Here is a 16864-nt window from a genome sequence, read left to right as displayed (position 1 = left end):
ATTGTTTTGGAAGAACTGGGCCTTCTCGTTTCCATAGGAATGCATTTCACTTACAGTTGGCCCCAGACTAAAACTGTGACACACCTGAAATCTTCCCAGAATTGCAGAATGCTTCTGGGCAAAGATGCAGCAATTTCTTCATATTCTTCAGCTCTCCCTTCTCTAGCAGCAATTGTTTGGGGTTTTTTCCCCTGTAAAGTTGAAAATGCCTGTTGGGGGGGGAGAGGGGAAGAGAAAGAAAGAGAAAGAATACTGAATATTTCAAAGGCAATCCAAGTATTAACAAGGTGAAAACTTTCTTATGTCTCCTACAGCAAAGGAATATGCAGAGTAAAAGTCCAGCACCACTTCGGAAGTTATGTTAGCTACTATATCCGCAAAATTACCCAAATCCACAAATCATGATAGGCTTGTATCGATGTCTCACTGTAGCTACTCCCTTAGTCACACTGGAATTAATGATCACGGCTTCCAAAACAAAATCTGACGAAAACCTTTCTGCAAGGAAGCACCAGGCAAACAGATTCCACCTCGGTCAGTCTCAGGGAAAGGCCATGCAGCTTTAACGTGCCCGATGGAATTTGTACTAACTAACTGCACATATCACAGCTCCCTCCTCTTTCTCCACACCTGAAAGCTCTTCTGAAAACCACTGTTAGCTAATGGGCTATACTTCTAGCAAAAGAAAAGAATAGCAGAAGCCAATTCAGAACACAGTAGGATGAATCCACACAATTTTTTTGTACTTAAGGAATTCTTGCTTATCTTTCTGCCGCTTCTGGTCCAAATCCCTCATTTATCTGCAGTGTCTCTGGTACGCTTCTTTGAATGCTGTGTCCGTCTTGTGAATATGCCTGAAACTCTGTCTGCATATGTTGGGGTAGACTCTAAGTTTTACATAAAGGAAACAACCTTGCCTATGTTTTCCTTCTCTTTGGTCAGCACTAAGATGAACTGCAAAAGCTGTACGCATACAATGGGTCTCAGGGTAGGACTGGCAAAATATCAGACCAGCCAAGCTTCATCATTCAGACTGGAGTAACAAGAGGGCTCCATTGTTAAAATGGAATTACTGGAAGGAATAGAAATGGTACTGTGAGACTGAGTGATGTCTCTGTCCCAGTCTTGAGATCCTTAGGCAAAGCCTTGACAAGATACTCAATACTATACTGTTGGGAGTGATCCTGCATTAAAAAGACACAGATTTTGTGACCTCTAATTTACTTTGAGTTAATCATTAAGGATATGGTATAGGATTAGAGATCTCCCTTCTGTGTATCAAGATGTCCCGTCCAGACCATGGCTCAGCATTGCAGCTCTGGAGGAAATGACGAATTAGAGGGCTGTGCCCATTGATATTAGAGAGGTGCCAGGTCAAGTCAGGACCACAACAGGTTGGATGTGACTGGAGAAGAAAAGATGCCAAAGATAACTTACTAATATCAAAACACCGACTAGAGAATTCAGGCATGGGTGTTTTTCTAAATGAAAAAGAAATAATCTGTAAGTATGTCAACTATACAAATACAGTAAGTGATAGCAGTCCAAGCACCATGAGCTTCATTTTCTTTGTAATCGTTTTAATAGGTGATTGTGAAATAAGTAATTCTTTATATATAATAAAGGATGACATGATAAAAAACCTGCAGGCTGGAATAAACGAGGCGACTTTTAAGCTTTGCAAAACCTAAACCCAGTTAGAGGCTTTCTGGAGAAACACAGCAGTATATCATATGCAGAGTCTATCAAAAAGACAAAGGAGGTAAGAAAAGCAATCCCTTTTGAGAATGCACAAGGAATTTTTTATTTAAGGTAAGAAAAGCAAACTAGTAATAGAGAACAATAGGACTAAAAGGGACATCAAGATATTATCTAGCTCAAAGCAGAATCAGCTAAACTTGGCAGATGTTTGTTTGCCTGGGCAGGCTGTGGATTTTCTTTTATCCAGAGGTTTTTGAGAAAGAACCAGACAATTGCAGTGCTTGACTATCCTTGCCATTACCCTTGTTTTCCACTATTCACTACATAATGCAATTTGTCTGTAAAAATATGCAATATACTTTGGGCTAACTTCTAGTTTTGAAAGGTCAGAGATAACTGAGACTCTAATTCTTGCACTCTTGTGTTTTCTACCCCAAAAGAGAAAAAATGCCAGCATATCCAGTTCTAAAGAAATTGCTCAAACCTGATGGATCATCTGGTAGTGTGTACAGCTTTGCTCTTACCTGCTGTGGTTTTGGCTGGGACAGAGTTAATTTTCTTTATAGTAGCTAGTATGGGGCTATGTTTTGGATTTGTGCTGAAAACAGTGTTGATAATACAGGGACGTTTTAGTTGTTGCTAAGTAGTGCTTATACTAAATCAAGGACTTTTCAGCTTCCCATGCTCTGCCAGGTGCACAAGAAGCTGGGAGGGGACACAGCTGGGACAGCTGACGCCAACTGACCAAAGGGCTATTCCATACCATATGACGTCATGCTCAGCATATAAAGCTGGGGGAAGAAGAAGGAAGGGGGGGACATTTGGACTGATGATGATTTGTCTTCCCAAGTAACCATTATGCATGATGGAGCCCTGCTTTCCTGGGGATGGCTGAACACCTGCCTGCCCATGGGAAGGAGTGAATGAATTCCTTGCTTTGCTTTGCTTGTGTGCACAGCTTTTGCTTTACCTATTAAACTGTCTTTATCTCAGCCCCCGAGTTTTTTCACTTTTACTCTTCCGATTCTCTCCCCCATCCCATTGTGGGGGGAGTGAGCGAGCGGCTGTGTGGTGCCTAGTTGCCAGCTGGGGTTAAACCACAACACCTACTCACGGCTTTTGGGGCTAAAACATTGTAACTGTGTACCCCTGTAATACAGTATTGTCATTCCCAGTAATTTGCCATAACCTTTGCACTGAATTTGCAAGGCCTCAGGACTGGGGCTTGTCAGGCTTGCTTTGTTTGAACTTCTCTCAACCCTTCTGTACCTTTGTTTTACTTGGTTAGCTGTGACAGCGGTTTCTGTAATTGACCAGGTCTATGGCTAATTTGTTTTACTTCTGCTTATCTGTGTGTGGTACAGCCATCATTTTATATAAATAGCAGTAACAAACAGTTATTCTAGGTAGAATGAGAGATTTACGACTAGCACAGGGATGCAGTGTAGAGATACACAGGCCTGGTACAATAGCAGAGGCCTTGAGAAGTGGGGACACAAGACGTGGTGCAGAGGCGTACAGGCAGGCGAAGATAACAGTCAAGGCACAGGCTTGGCGCTGGAGACCTGACAGCTATAAACAACTCACTAGTGATCAGTCAAGGAAATGCTGACCTGGAGCTGGATGAAACTGCTTTTAGGGGTAACAAAGAGAACAAAAAAAATAGTAACTAACACATGTAATAGGCACCACATACCGTAAGATCAGTTGTAGCGTGGCGCTGCAGGCCAATGAAGAAAGGTGTAAACGCATACTAGCAAACATACAAAAATGACACCAAGTGGATCCTAGAGCAAGGAGGGAGAAACCATCAACATGATGATCATATTCTCCCAGCAAAGGACTCCAGATGCTGACAACTCTCCATATCACCCCCACACACACACCAGAACGAAACCACCCATGTTATGACCCACAGGAGCAGTGGAAGGGTGAGCGAAATACAAGGAAAAGGGATAGAAGCCAGGAAGTGTATGTGTTACCATTTTATAGAAGTACTCTATTGCCATTCTTTCTGTTTCTGTAAGTTATATATGCATCAATAATCATTAGACTCTCAGGATTTCAATTACACTAACAATAAATTCTTTGCTTTAATTACATATAAGGTGGGCTTCCTCTTTGTCCATAAACAAGCTTTTGAGTGTAGCAGCATGTCGCTAACTAGTGGATGACATACCCACTTCTTAACTTCACTGGTAGCTGATAAATCGGAATAAACTCGAGGACTACCTGAGCTAACAAGCAGACCAGTAGCAAAATGGACAGACTTGGATTAAGTGCATATCCTGGTTGTAGCTAAAATTCATTCCTTTAAAAAATCTATCACTGAGCACATTTCTAACCTATACTAATACATATTAAAAAAAATTAAAATCTATTTGCAGCATTGCAAAAAGCAGCTTTTTTCATTTTTAACAAAATAATTCTTCCTGTTTGCAAGGCTGGTGCTGTGATATCCTGCAATTTATCGATCTCTGCACAAAAATCTCTATTACAAGAAATGAAATGCAGTTGGGAAAATACATTACTCTGAATCATGAAATGTATACTTTGGGAGATACCGGTCTTTTTTACACTGGGAGAACTTTCTAAATAGCTTTTGCAAATTCCAAAATAACTGCTCTTGACTAACTCCACATACGTAGATTTTTGTTCTGGAATAAAATAAGCACACCTTGTTCTACTTTTGCTTCATCAACTTCATGATAAACAGGAATAACAGACTAATTATTAAATAAGACTGCCCACATATATAGCTAAGTGGGAGTAGTAACTGCAGTTACATATATTTTTGCTCATTTGAATTGACCTTCAAGGTCAGGTAAAAGTAGGATGAAGAAAGCAACAGTAAAATATATTTGCTATGAAACTGTTATCAGTCTTCAAAGTCGGTGACAATGCCAGTGACAAGCTTGCATTTGAATTAAAGCTCAGTCACAGGCCTGGTTAAAGTCCATGGGTGAATTATCTTCATTTCACTAAATAAACCAGAAGAATTGACTAAATATTCCTCCGCTTGCAGATGAAATGGGAAGCCATCACCCAAGCGAATGAAGTACATAATACAGCCAGTCAGGCACTGGGGCTGGGCCTGAGCGGACAACAGAGCATGGCCAGGCTCCCCTGCTCCCCCTAACCAACATCTCCTGTTGCAGCTCTCAGAGTTAGCCAGAGCTTTGGTTTGAGCCAGCAGGGCGTTATGCTCTCCCTTATCTAAATGGCTTTGCGTTTCTCCTATTTGTATTCACTCTGGTGCTCACCTGAACAGTAAAAAAAGAAAAGACGGGATCAGGCAGCTGGGGGATGGGGAAGAGAGACAGGGAAAGACTGCCTCAGCAAGGTGTTGGATCAGTTTTGCCATTTGGTGGACTCTCACCATTCCTGTAGACGGAGGGACTTCTCTGGGACTGGATGCAAATACAGGAGGTAGGATTTGCCTGGCGGGAGCTGTACACATCGGTTGATGAGACAGGAAAAGAAAGAGAAGCGACAGGGTTTATCACTTTAGGAGGAAGCTGAGGCAGAAAACTCAATTCAACCACAGTAACTCATCAGAAAGAGAGAGTTAAAACAAGAATATTGCTCAGGGATGCATCTGCCATGCTATGGAACACAGGACTGCATGTGTTTTCTTCACAACAAAGAAATTCTTACTCTTAATACAAACAAGCTGGAAGTACCACAAATAATGTCTTAACTGTCATGGCCAAGAGAGTCAATGCTTCTCTAACTTATTCATACACCAGCATTGAAAATTAATCTGAAAAAGACACAAAGCAAAGCAGCTTTATCCACAGAACATAGGAGAGCAGAGTTTTCAGTGTTACAGCTAAAAAAAGCATAATTCATGGAATGGGTGTTTTTTTCTTCGCTCTAATACATTCCAGCTCACAGAAGCTGAGTGCTTCTGTTGTCAAGTAGGTTGAATAATGACTTTGAGTACACTGCTCTGTTTTGTACTCAGGACAGCATTTTCATTGGCATGCTTCAGAAAGAAGAATGTATTTAAAGTGCAGCTAATAGAAAATTTTTGATTTCCAGGTCACAGCAGAATTCACTGGTCACATCAAAGAATGGCGTTTTACAAGAAAAACATTTTTAAATTCACACTTGGAAGAGATTCAGCACTGGTATTTGAGACATTTCTTCATTAAAAAAAAAACCAAACCCAAACTCTGAAGAGCCTCAACTTGAAAAACTAATCATTTTTGCAGTGTTTCCACATACCTTATGAGTTTGGAAAAGTTAAGGCTTTCTAGCTCAGCCTCTTGGTTGGTAGTAGCTTTTCTTTTAAACCAGCCATGCTGCAGAACTGAACTTGCTCTTCTTTTGCCCAGTTTTCTACTCTTGGCTTTGCCTGCTGCTTTTGCAAGTGAGTTTGTATGTAAACTACAGAAAAAAAAACCAGTCTTGCTCCATTTGTATTCCATATGTTCGCCAGGCTAGTGGCCAGAAGAGATCATAAGCAGTTTGTTTTTCAAACCCTAAAATTTGGATAGGCATGCATCATCACACAGTTATTTTTAGGTTAGAATAATATTTAGAGCTCTCAGGAGTTGTAATTAGCTTCAAAATACTATGTTTCCTTGATTTTGCTACACATAGAGCCTTAATTTTCAGTAGTGGTCCAACTAATAATTTTCTTCAATCCTGCGCCTTTCAACTTCAGATATTCATTAGCCTGATTATTCTTGTTTTATCCCTTGTTCCCCTTTCCTTGAATTATCATGGTTTCTTTACCTGCCTTACTGGAAGTGTGTCTATTTCTTAAACATTTCCTCTGTCCGTATCTGAAGAAAGCTTTTAATCTCTCCCCCTCATGTTTTTGCTGAATTGGTGATTATAAATGACATATAGGTGTCTCTGAAGCTCGGTGCAGGTGCACAACTCCCACTCGGTTCAATATACCCCAGTACTTCCTACCACAATCTTTCTTCCTGTTTTGTCTGTCCCCACTGTTATTTTCCCACTGGATTATTAAGGCAGCACTTCCTGCTTTAATGGCCAGGCAATCCAAGATAGAGGAATAGGTCAGAGTTTCTGAGACCAAATTTCACACGTGACCTCTGTTCTTAGGGCGATGAGTATGAGACAAGTAGGAAATCACATGACACCGAAATCTTTGATTTAAAAATAGTATACAGTATTGAACTGCAGCCATGAGATGTTCCTAACTGACCAGCCACTGTTCCCCACCCTTGGCTATCACAGTGCTAATGCAGCAAAAGTAAATTGGAGATAAGAAGCTGATGAGAATAACAACCATCTTTCATCCCAGGCATTTGTAAGGAATGACTGAGTGGCCTTGACGGAGCGCTCTCTAAAGTAAAAGTATCTGTGAATCAGCTCAGGAGTCTGAACTATCTGGGTGGAGGACTTTTCTGGGTGTTGCTTCAGGAAGAATTCAAGTATATTTGATAGGGAAAAAAAAGGCAGAGAAGGAAATTCCAGACAGTTAGAATGCAGTATACAGTTTGTCACCAACACTATATTAAAGTTCCTAAAGAGCAGCTGCTAAAGGAGGCCGATTGAGAAGCACACAATGCTACAGACTTCAGAACTGTCATCATTATGAGACTAAAAATATATCCAAAGCACTAAGGTTTGGAAGCTGTACTTGTCAATAGTTCAACACAACAGAAGTTGTTTCAACTCTCTTAGAGGACCTGCTTCCAGAGAAAGGAGTAAAGTTCTCTCATCCATTCTTCTCAGGAAGATGAAAGGTTTTAACAGGGGACAGGGAAGGTGTCTTACTGGCTTAGGGACAGGATCTGTGCAGAAAAACTGACAAAAAAAGGCAACACTAAGAAGTGCAAAGCAATCCCACTTCCACACTCCCTTTACATGAGCAGCTGCCCTTAAGAATCTTTCCTGTATTGCAGGGCTTATGTGGATGCCAACAAGATCAGCTATGTCAGCAGGAGAGAGAAAAATTCACTCAATCTATCACATCATCTCCCATCCTTCTCCAAACACTGCATCACCTCTCTAGGATGAGGTGCTATTTTTAGTCTTCTAGTTTTAAGCATATGTTGAGACTGCTTCCAAACACTTTCCTTCTTATCTTTTTCAGGCTTTTGCATCTTGGGTCTGGAGGTCTGAAATGTTAAATACTAGCAGTCTGGATTCCCCTCGCCTGGCACATGTCAGTGAATCCAATACCTAAGGAAGTATTTGCACTAATTAGGCACACACAAGAGGATACACACAGAAGCGGCTTTGATGGGTTCCAGCTGTCTAGGATTGACAAACATATACACATATATGTATACACACTCTCCTGCTTCTTGTATGGGGAGCACATATTATAGCACAGCAAAGGCCTTCAGAACAACAAGCCTGCAAAGTGTTAGTAAAATAAATAATATTTTACCTTTTCTTCCCCATTCTATACCTGGAAAGGTCACTGTTTTACATTTTACCTGTTTGGACTTGGAAGACTTTGCTCATTTGATGAGGTTGGTACTTGCTAGAAGCTTTCCCTCAAGAAAAATGAAGTGCAGAAAAACTTTGAGTAATTTACCATGTTGGTAGGATTATTGCCTTAATTCTCATGTATTCTCTTTAAAAAGTCTAGCCCATCCACAAGCGGAATATAGCTGTTTCTAGGGCAAAGTACAGCAGCCACTAGTGCTGGCAACACCACATTGCAGTCATGGGAAAAGGAATAAAAACATCCTCTCCTGCTGAAATGGCAGGAGAAATTTCAGGGTCATACAAGGCAATTACAGGCTTGCAAAACAGCTATGACACCAGGGTAATGTCCTTATCTAGTAAAAAGTAACCGATGGAACTATCCCATAAAACGCCCAGCCAAGTCAGCCATCTCCAACAGAAGTGAGTTGGGAAGATTTCTTCCCTCAAGATTTATTGACTCCATAAATTGCTTTAACAAAATTAATAAAGCACAACACACTCGTGTGTTTCAATGTGCATATCTGGGTAAAAAATAGCACTAACAGCACATGGTTACTGCGTTTCTCCAAGCCAGTTTTATAAGCAAACTAATCTCTCCCAAATATCCACTCCTCGCATAATTACTCAGTGAAATATGTTTCCCCCTTGCTGCTCCACAGTGACAAAGCAGCACTGGTAAGGGGGCTTATTCTAACACTCTGTAATGGCAAGACCCTGGCTGCAGTGGGAGAAATTGATATGCTGGCAGCATGGCAGTATCGCTTTGATGATATTTAAATATAAGCAAAGACAGGGATTCCAAAGAATAAAAGTAATCTGGAGCCTGGCAGGATTGCTCTAATAGTGTATATTAAACGAAAAAATACACCAAACTCGATTTAGCTTGTTCAAGAGAAACAGAAGTTGTTGCCTCCACTTGTTGACAGACATGTGACAGCACAAACTTTCATTACAAAAATATGTAGAAATCAGCAAGATGCAAGCTGAGTAAATCATGCATTATGCCAAGAGAAGTCCTCTGCAATATCAGTAAATAATAATAAAAAAAGCTTGATATGCCTAACTTCAGATTTTATAAGGAGAATAACTTGCTCTCCTGCCGGCTTGTTTTCCAGGGCTCTAGATTTTAGGGAACAGGCAGACCTTATGACTGATCACCTATTTCTTTTCCCCCCTCTTCAACGTACAATACAGGAAAAACAATCACAAAGTGTATAGCAATACACAGAATGTTCTTAACTTCAATTTAAGAACAATATAATTCAGTTTATTTCCAAAGCATTTGCAAAGAAATAAATGACTGGCTCTATCAGTACTGACTTTGAATATTCTCACCGACTTCTTTATCAGGTTCAGCGTTCCCGGCCTCCTATTCAATGCAGACTCCGTGTACATTTACCACTACCATTCCTTCCACCAGTGATACTTTTTTCCATGCTACTTTGCCCAAATATCCTTCTCTTACTATTCTCCTTCTGCCTTAACTTTCTTTGCTCTCTGTGCTTAGAACTTTTCCCTTCTTTATGTGACAAATAACCATATTTTCCTTTCTCCTAAACCACTAACAAAAAACATGTCTAAAAAACCAATGAATTTCTATTAGACATTTCAAAATAATTTGCTACTCTGTATCCAAGTACAGTGGTAATGCTCTTGCATTAGTCCATCATCCAGGTAATTCAGGTCCCAAGATTTCAAAACAGTAATTCAGTCAGAGGCTCACAATTAAACAGCCAAAGCCTAAGTGCCAGGCACCTGCAGTTCCCATTGACTGCAAAATAAATGCTTATAATGGAGCATTTTGGAAAATGTCACTACCTGTCTAGGTAACTAAGTATCAAATTAGGACATTTGTTTTGGAAACAGCAATCCCCATTTTTTACTGACTTGATTATCCTTATTTGCAGCGTATTGAACACTGGCTCACCTGCCTCAATTTTGATTACAAGCTTTCCTGTGTTCTACACAAGGCTTGACATACTGACACAATCCCTGACAACAAGTTACCACCACCAGTTGTTTAATCTGGGAACTGAAGTAGCACGTTACTTCAGCAGTAAATGAATGAATGAATTGTGAGAACAGCCTGTCTGCTGACCCATGAAAACAATTTAGCTTTCTTTCAGACTGACAAGATTTAAATCTTCAGAGACTCAGATTTTCATCTGCTTTTATTTCCAGAGTGAATCAATTTACATAGATGTGTGAGCTGGAAACCAGTTTCCAAATATGACACCCCTTCCCTCCCAGTAACATTAAAAATACAAGATTCTTCACAATATTTAAGCACTTGATGCATAAGTCAAAGTTAAGTATCATTTTCCCTGTGCCACATTCTTCCTTACTTCTTTTCTAAAGGAAATATCTGCTGTATCTTGGCTGGAGAGTACAATATAGACAACGGGTGTTACCTGTGGAATGACCACCTGCAGTGAGTGAGAATCCCTAAACAACAAGGGAAGTGTAATGCTTGTGGGACATGTGATTGAAATTAGTAAGATCAAACATAGAAAACGAGAAGACTGCTGATGACTTCAAGGAATTATTTCTGAATAGTTAAGGAAAAACTCCTTTTTCATGTCATCTGACAAACTGATCAAAAAAAACCTCCAAACCAACAAACTTGTCAGTAATAGGAACAAGATGAAGAGGTCAGCAATGGATAATTTTAATGAAAGCCTTAGCTTCTGTGACACATCCACTTGCTGGCCACACATCTTTGTGAACATTTTATCTCACATTCTTGTACAGAGTGCTTACCAGTCTTCACTGGACTGCTTGTCATCTTGAAGGAATCTGGGAAAGGGAGGCAGAATGAAAAACACAGCTCATAAGTTTAGAATCCAAGACTTAGAACCAAGTTTATGCAGAGAGAGCACCCTCCATACGGCTCATTTTGCTTGGGCATTCAATGCAAATGCAAAATTTGTATTTTCAAAATTTCAAAATTTGTCTTTCCCTTGTGAGCCAATGAAGATCCCGCTTTACTGCTGCTGAACCATCCAGCTGACACCATCCAGGTATTTATACAACAACTGTTGAGCTATCAAGACCACCTTCTACCTGGTCCTAGTATGTCTCATATTTGCATCCCTTGCTACCCCAGGGAACAACAAAAAATTAAGACAGGAAAACAAAACAAAACAACCAGATCTCCCGTTTACTGCACTACAGTACCTGGCCTTCACAAGTCTCAGAGGAATGGATTCTAAATCTCCTGCCTGTCCCTGAATAGCTTTTACCTCAGGCTAGTTCAGGCCATTGGTGAGCAGTCATCTGCATTCCCCAAAAGCCTGAAAAGCTACCTCATCTGCATATGAGCTTGCAAGCAGATACCCAGGACTGGAAAGGACTTTTTGGGCCACACAGTCCATTCTCATGCCACTGCAGACACGACATCATCTGAAGCCCACATTATTCCCAGTTTTTGCTTTGGTAAAAGGCCATCCACAGGCATACCTCTCTAACACAAAGAATCGGTATAGAGTAAGACCTGTAGATCAAGGCATCCTGGGGAGGAAAATGGCCACCCAGTTTGGATACAAAACTCCTATTTAGATTAGGAGGGACTAGGGAAAACTGCTTACATCAGTGTTCTTATAACTCCTCTCCCTTTGGTGACAGCAGATTGTTCATCTTTAATTTTTCTGGTTCCAAATGGGAATAGTCCCAGTTAGTGCTGCTTCTTGGGACTGGTAGCATGCCTAAGTGGAGAGAAAGAAGGAACAGTGAAAGAACATGGAAGAGAAAAGAATACTTGGCACTTTTCTCGCATCTTCATAGTGTGCTATACACACTAAGCTTCACATTTTCTCATGGTGCAGTATCACTTGTTTGTATGGACAAAGCATCTAAGGCATGAGATAAAATAAGCTTAGAAGGGGGTTTAGAATGCAGGCCCTGTTTGCCCTCCGTATAAACACCACAGTAGCTCAGCCTGAAGGCCTAACATCTTGTCTCCAGCAGCTGCCAGCTGTGGAGGCTTACAACAGACCATAAGAAACCGACCCATACAGAGTGATCCTTTCCCTGGTATAGCCTCCCTGCATCTGCTCATCAGGAATCTACAGACTGGAGGTTTAATATTTCACCATTTCCTGGAAAGGATATCTTAACTGACCCACAGAAACAGATGGCTGTGATGGTAAGAGACAAAGAGAAGAATGAAAAGACGGACATGGAAGCAAGCAAGGAGTAGCCAGGTAATAGGAACAGAATGAAATAGAGCTTAACAGAAGCTTTCACTGCTGTGTGGCCTGCACGTGTCCCCTGAACCTTCGGTCTCCCGGTCACCAAGGGCAGCCTCGTGGCCAACTCCGTCAGGAAGCAATGGATTCTATCCAGACCATGTGAGCGGTAGAACTGCCTGTATATTTGCTTAAACTCCTTCAGCTGAACAGTGTAGCCAGAATGGTGAACAATGACTGGAAAACCTCTTCAGAGGCCTGGGAACTTTGTATACATCATCACGACTTCACATACACTTTTTCTGCTTCTTAGAGCAGAAGATGCGTTTTACACGTTAGTACATATAAGAAAGGCTCAGGTAAACAAATGTAAACGTGTAGAATGTCTATGTGTGAATTCAGGGAAGGAGGGCAGAAACTGAGTTTGAAAGACAAAGGACAACTCAATTTTCAGCCTACAGCTTGCACAAGCCGCATTTCCTGACAGGGGCAAAGCCACTCTCACCTATCGTCCACTGTGAAATTGCATTGCAAAGCTGTGTCTTGGACTCATCAGTACCGAAACATGATATTGGGAAACTGGAACAGAAGCAGATATACAAGGCTTGAGTCAGCAGTGAAGAGCAAAATCTACAATTTAAGGAAAGAAAAACGATAACTCTATATACTTTTTAGTTAAGATATCACAGACACACTGTTCTTTTGAATAACAAAGTCTACATTTCAGCCAAAGGAATGACTGCAGCTTTGAAGAGCCAGTAATTAAGAACTGCACAATTTGGCAAAAAAAGGATGAAACATTTCTCCTTCCCCCTTTCTTTAAAGAAGGTCATGTTAGCAAAAGAGAACAATCAGACAAACTGTTAGTGCAGATATTTAGAACTTTTAGGAGACAATAAAAGCCTGCTGTGAAAAGTGAAAGAAAATTAAGAACCCAGGAATAAGCAAATAAGAGAGAAGGCAGAGGTGAATTAGGTGATGGCATATTCCCTGGGTGAAAGAAGAGGGCAGACGTGAATGACTAGAAATCAAAACCGTGCATTACCCCATTTTATTGTTTTACTTACGTTATTAAGAGCTTTCCTATCCAGAAGACAGAGGCATGAACTTTCCTGGCTATCGCTTGGTGATTCAGTGCAGGGACACCACCCATGACACACCAGTATCCTCAAAAGTTACAGTACAACTGATGATTGGATATTAGGATTCCTGCAAGAATCAATTAATAGATGCCTGCACAGCACTCTGAAAATCTCTATTTATAGGGTAAGTATTAATTTCAGATTACTCTTGTGGGGATGGATTTCTCCATCTCATTTCACTGCTCTTGCCTAGCTATAAGCACTTTAATGAGGGCCTCCTGGTGGTGGAATCTGTGACAGTCAAGCAGGAGGAAAGGATAATTCTTTGCAATGCGGTGAAACAGCTGTTCTTCCATCTCTTGAGTTGGCTGTAACGAAAAGAAGAAACAAATAGAGAAAAAGATGCATTTGCTTTGTCAATATAGGCGAGATATTTATTCTAATATCTAGGTACTAAAAGGGACATAATTAACTGCAGAGCACTGAGGCAACAGGAATTCTCACTGCTGAAGAAATTAATTAGGCATGGAATTAATTTCACTATGCAAAAAAAAAAAATATTTTGTAGGTTTTAAACTCAGTTTCATTTAGCCCACTTAGCGCATTAACATAGCAAGTTTCAGGCAGCAATAATTACAGTAAATATTCTCTTTGACATCAGAGTAAGCCTGGAGTAAGTCTACTGCATTCACCAGTCAGTGGGGTTTCCCTGTAATTATTGATATAAGAGAGAACAATAATAATCCCACAGTGCATATGAAAAAAGGCAAGAGAAACACTAAGGAGTTAAAAGCAGCTCTGAGACCATCTAAGCTATAGATTCTGTATTGCTTGTGAACTGAAAAAGCCAAAGAAGATGCTCCAGATTAGGCTACCAAGAACAGCTTGGGTCTATTCCAAAATTTCCACACTGTCATGTGCTACAGCCCTATCTTTCGTCCTGTCACTCTCTCAGCTTTCCACCAGTGTTCCCAAAGATGTCTTCATAAAAAGATACGCAGTTTCCTTACACAATGACTGCAATATGCAGGTTCCTCAGCAGTTAATGAGCTTTTGCAGATCCTAAGCGATATCTCTAGTTATTGTGCTGGGAGAGAGAGTGCGCTAGGTGTTTGCTTCCCCACAAAGTGACAGGCACAGAAGGATGCACAGTGCTACACCGAAATGCTTTTAACATAACTTAAAATCATATGTCAAGCTACCCGCTGGCAGGAGAACAATGCAACATATTGAGAGGCAATCCTAGAAACAGCAATGGTCGGCTCTCGTCTCAATATCTACCTGATGTAAGTGGAAAAATAACCACCAAAAGCTACTGCCAGAGTAGCCTGGGAGGTTGGTGCAGCAAGGACATTCCACAGCATTTTCCGAGGAAATGGAGTCTGGGAAGAAAGGAAATTTAGTAAAACCATGCAAAGGAAGAAAGACTCCTGAAGCAAATCACACCGAAAACCAGACCCTGAACCTCCTTCTCTTGCTCTCAAACTTCTGGAGAAGCTTTCTGAACTCTCATTCACAAGCCCTGCCAACTGTGAAACTATTCACGTACATATTATCATCCGTGGACACAGCAATCAGGCACACCGAAGTACGCATTCGCCTCGCATGCCAAGGTGGAGGGGATGGGCTGCCTGGCTTTTTCCGAGTCTCTGCCTCGGAGGAAGAGGCTGTCGGAGATTCTCTCTGTCAGAGAATCACTGTGAGACCCTGGATAGTTTAGTTTTACAATAATTATAATGTATTACTACAATACTCACCCCGCTTAGCACAAGGAGAGCTCAAGCACACAAACTGTGCTGAAACATACAGGTTTCTTCTAGGAAGGTGAACATTACCAGCCCTGTGTTACTGGCGAGGCTTGTCCTGACCAGAGCTTCTTAATGCCTGTTTTTCCCCCCTCAATAACAAACCCCTGAAGTATTTATTAAAGGAAACATATGTGCCTTTGTCTTTGAGCATCTCGGGGAGATGCTTTTCTCATCTGGAGCTCTTCAGGTCTGAGTATGTGTTTGGAAACTCAACATTTTTCAGTGCATTTAACAACTAAAAAAAAAATTAAAGCGAGTGTTAAGAGCTCAGTTCCTCGCTATCCTGTACGGTCTATGACTCTTAGCATAGCCCTAGGTTAGCTACAGGTTTTTTTCAGTTCAAAATTGTAATTCTAGATTCTCTCAGCTTTTCTTCCAAGGTTCTTGCCTTCATTTCACTTCTGGTCCTTCTTTTCATCTTTCTTATCCAACATATGTGCACACACACATATGAATGTTAAATGCTGACAGGAGCCACAACTACTTCACAAAGCCCTTGCTCCGATCTGCAAGGTTTTGTTCTACTTTTAAGGGTGGTGGTTCCCCCCCCCTCCCACTGTAATCCCTTCTCTTATAAAAAAAAAAAAAACAAACCAACCACTTAATTTCCAGTGCACAGACTCCAGTTCACAGGGTCAGAAGGACACTGTTTTTACAGCACGCACCCCGGAAGAATCAGATATTGCTTAACTGGACTACCAGAAGATACTGCAGCACCAGAGATTCTTCTTGTCTATAGTCACTGGGTTGGTATCTTCCCAATTTTCATTCCAAGTGAGCAATTTTCTGGTTCACTTCAGGCAGTATGCCAATTAAGCACTCTGGGAATGAAAGACAAAGAACTTTTTTGTGGAGTGTTAATACATGTACAAACCAAATTAAAAGGTTGGCAATTCTCTTATTTTATCCTCTCTTTCCTGGCACTTCTGTTTATCTGCCCCTCCCCCCCTTTTTTTCCTTTTCTTTACTGTTCCCCTTTAAGTAAAGTCAGCATCCTAATATCTCATTAATCTAAAATTTTCAGGAAAGCCTCACAACATCCTCAACAGAAGCTTTTCTAACAATGAAGCGAGTGATTTCAGATCACTAAGTTCTAACAGATTGGAGAATTATTTTAAATTTTTGAAAAGGAGTGGTATTTTGCCTCTGCAATATAAAAGGTATTGGTGATATATGCTACATACCCCTGCTGTTCATTCAAATTATTATCCAAACCAACTACGAAAGCCACCTCCCATGGAATACAAGCCAGCAAGTAACACAATAAAACTAAATTTATCCCACCAAGTGCTGAGAAGGGAGGAGTTTGTAACCTGCACAGAAAATCAGGACACTGTGACTGCTTCGGAGAACAGCTTATTAAAGAACTGCCTGCTCTTCTCCCTCCAACTTCTAACCCATCATTCCCTGAACTCGGGGAGTCCAGGACCCCCGACCTTCTCCGCTTCTTCTCCCACGTTCCCAAGTAGGGAGGGATTCTCTGCCTAATGGCGTTTCATTGTTTATCTGCAAAAGCAGTTAAAAAAAGTCTTCCAACCAATTCAAGCATTTCAGAGAGCGTGTAAGGAATCAGCGGGCAGACCATCACAATTTTGATGCAGCCCGACCATGAGAAGAGCCCCATCCCCACAGCAGCGGCTCCTCCATGCTCCCCCCTCTACACCAC

General features: G+C 41.0%; 1 protein-coding gene across 16 annotated transcripts in view; it reads right to left on the bottom strand.

Moving 5' to 3' along the window:
- DMC1 (DNA meiotic recombinase 1) overlaps positions 1 to 16864 on the bottom strand; it is a 33940-nt gene that overhangs the window by 16304 nt on the left and 772 nt on the right. For 4 of the 16 annotated variants that reach the window (XR_012043696.1, XR_012043694.1, XM_072869104.1 and 1 more), the window contains exons 2-10: positions 16512 to 16704; positions 15890 to 16019; positions 14672 to 14772; positions 13376 to 13758; positions 12814 to 12887; positions 11709 to 11825; positions 10882 to 10917; positions 5081 to 5151; positions 85 to 209 (exon numbers count right to left, since the gene is read on the bottom strand). The gene's annotated coding sequence lies outside the window, so the exon portion shown is untranslated. Of the gene's footprint in view, positions 1 to 84; positions 210 to 1437; positions 1492 to 3397; positions 3489 to 5080; positions 5152 to 8126; positions 8187 to 10881; positions 10918 to 11708; positions 11826 to 12813; positions 12939 to 13375; positions 13759 to 14671; positions 14773 to 15796; positions 16020 to 16511; positions 16705 to 16864 lie in introns of those variants that run through there. The other 12 variants (XM_072869105.1, XM_072869108.1, XM_072869115.1 and 9 more) reach the window with 11 other exon arrangements.

This window comes from Ciconia boyciana, chromosome 1 (assembly GCF_034638445.1).
Source record: "Ciconia boyciana chromosome 1, ASM3463844v1, whole genome shotgun sequence".
In the NCBI taxonomy this organism is placed as follows: Eukaryota; Metazoa; Chordata; class Aves; order Ciconiiformes; family Ciconiidae; genus Ciconia; species Ciconia boyciana.
Note: the sequence above shows the minus strand (reverse complement) of the source record. Positions and strands in the feature narration are given on the sequence as shown.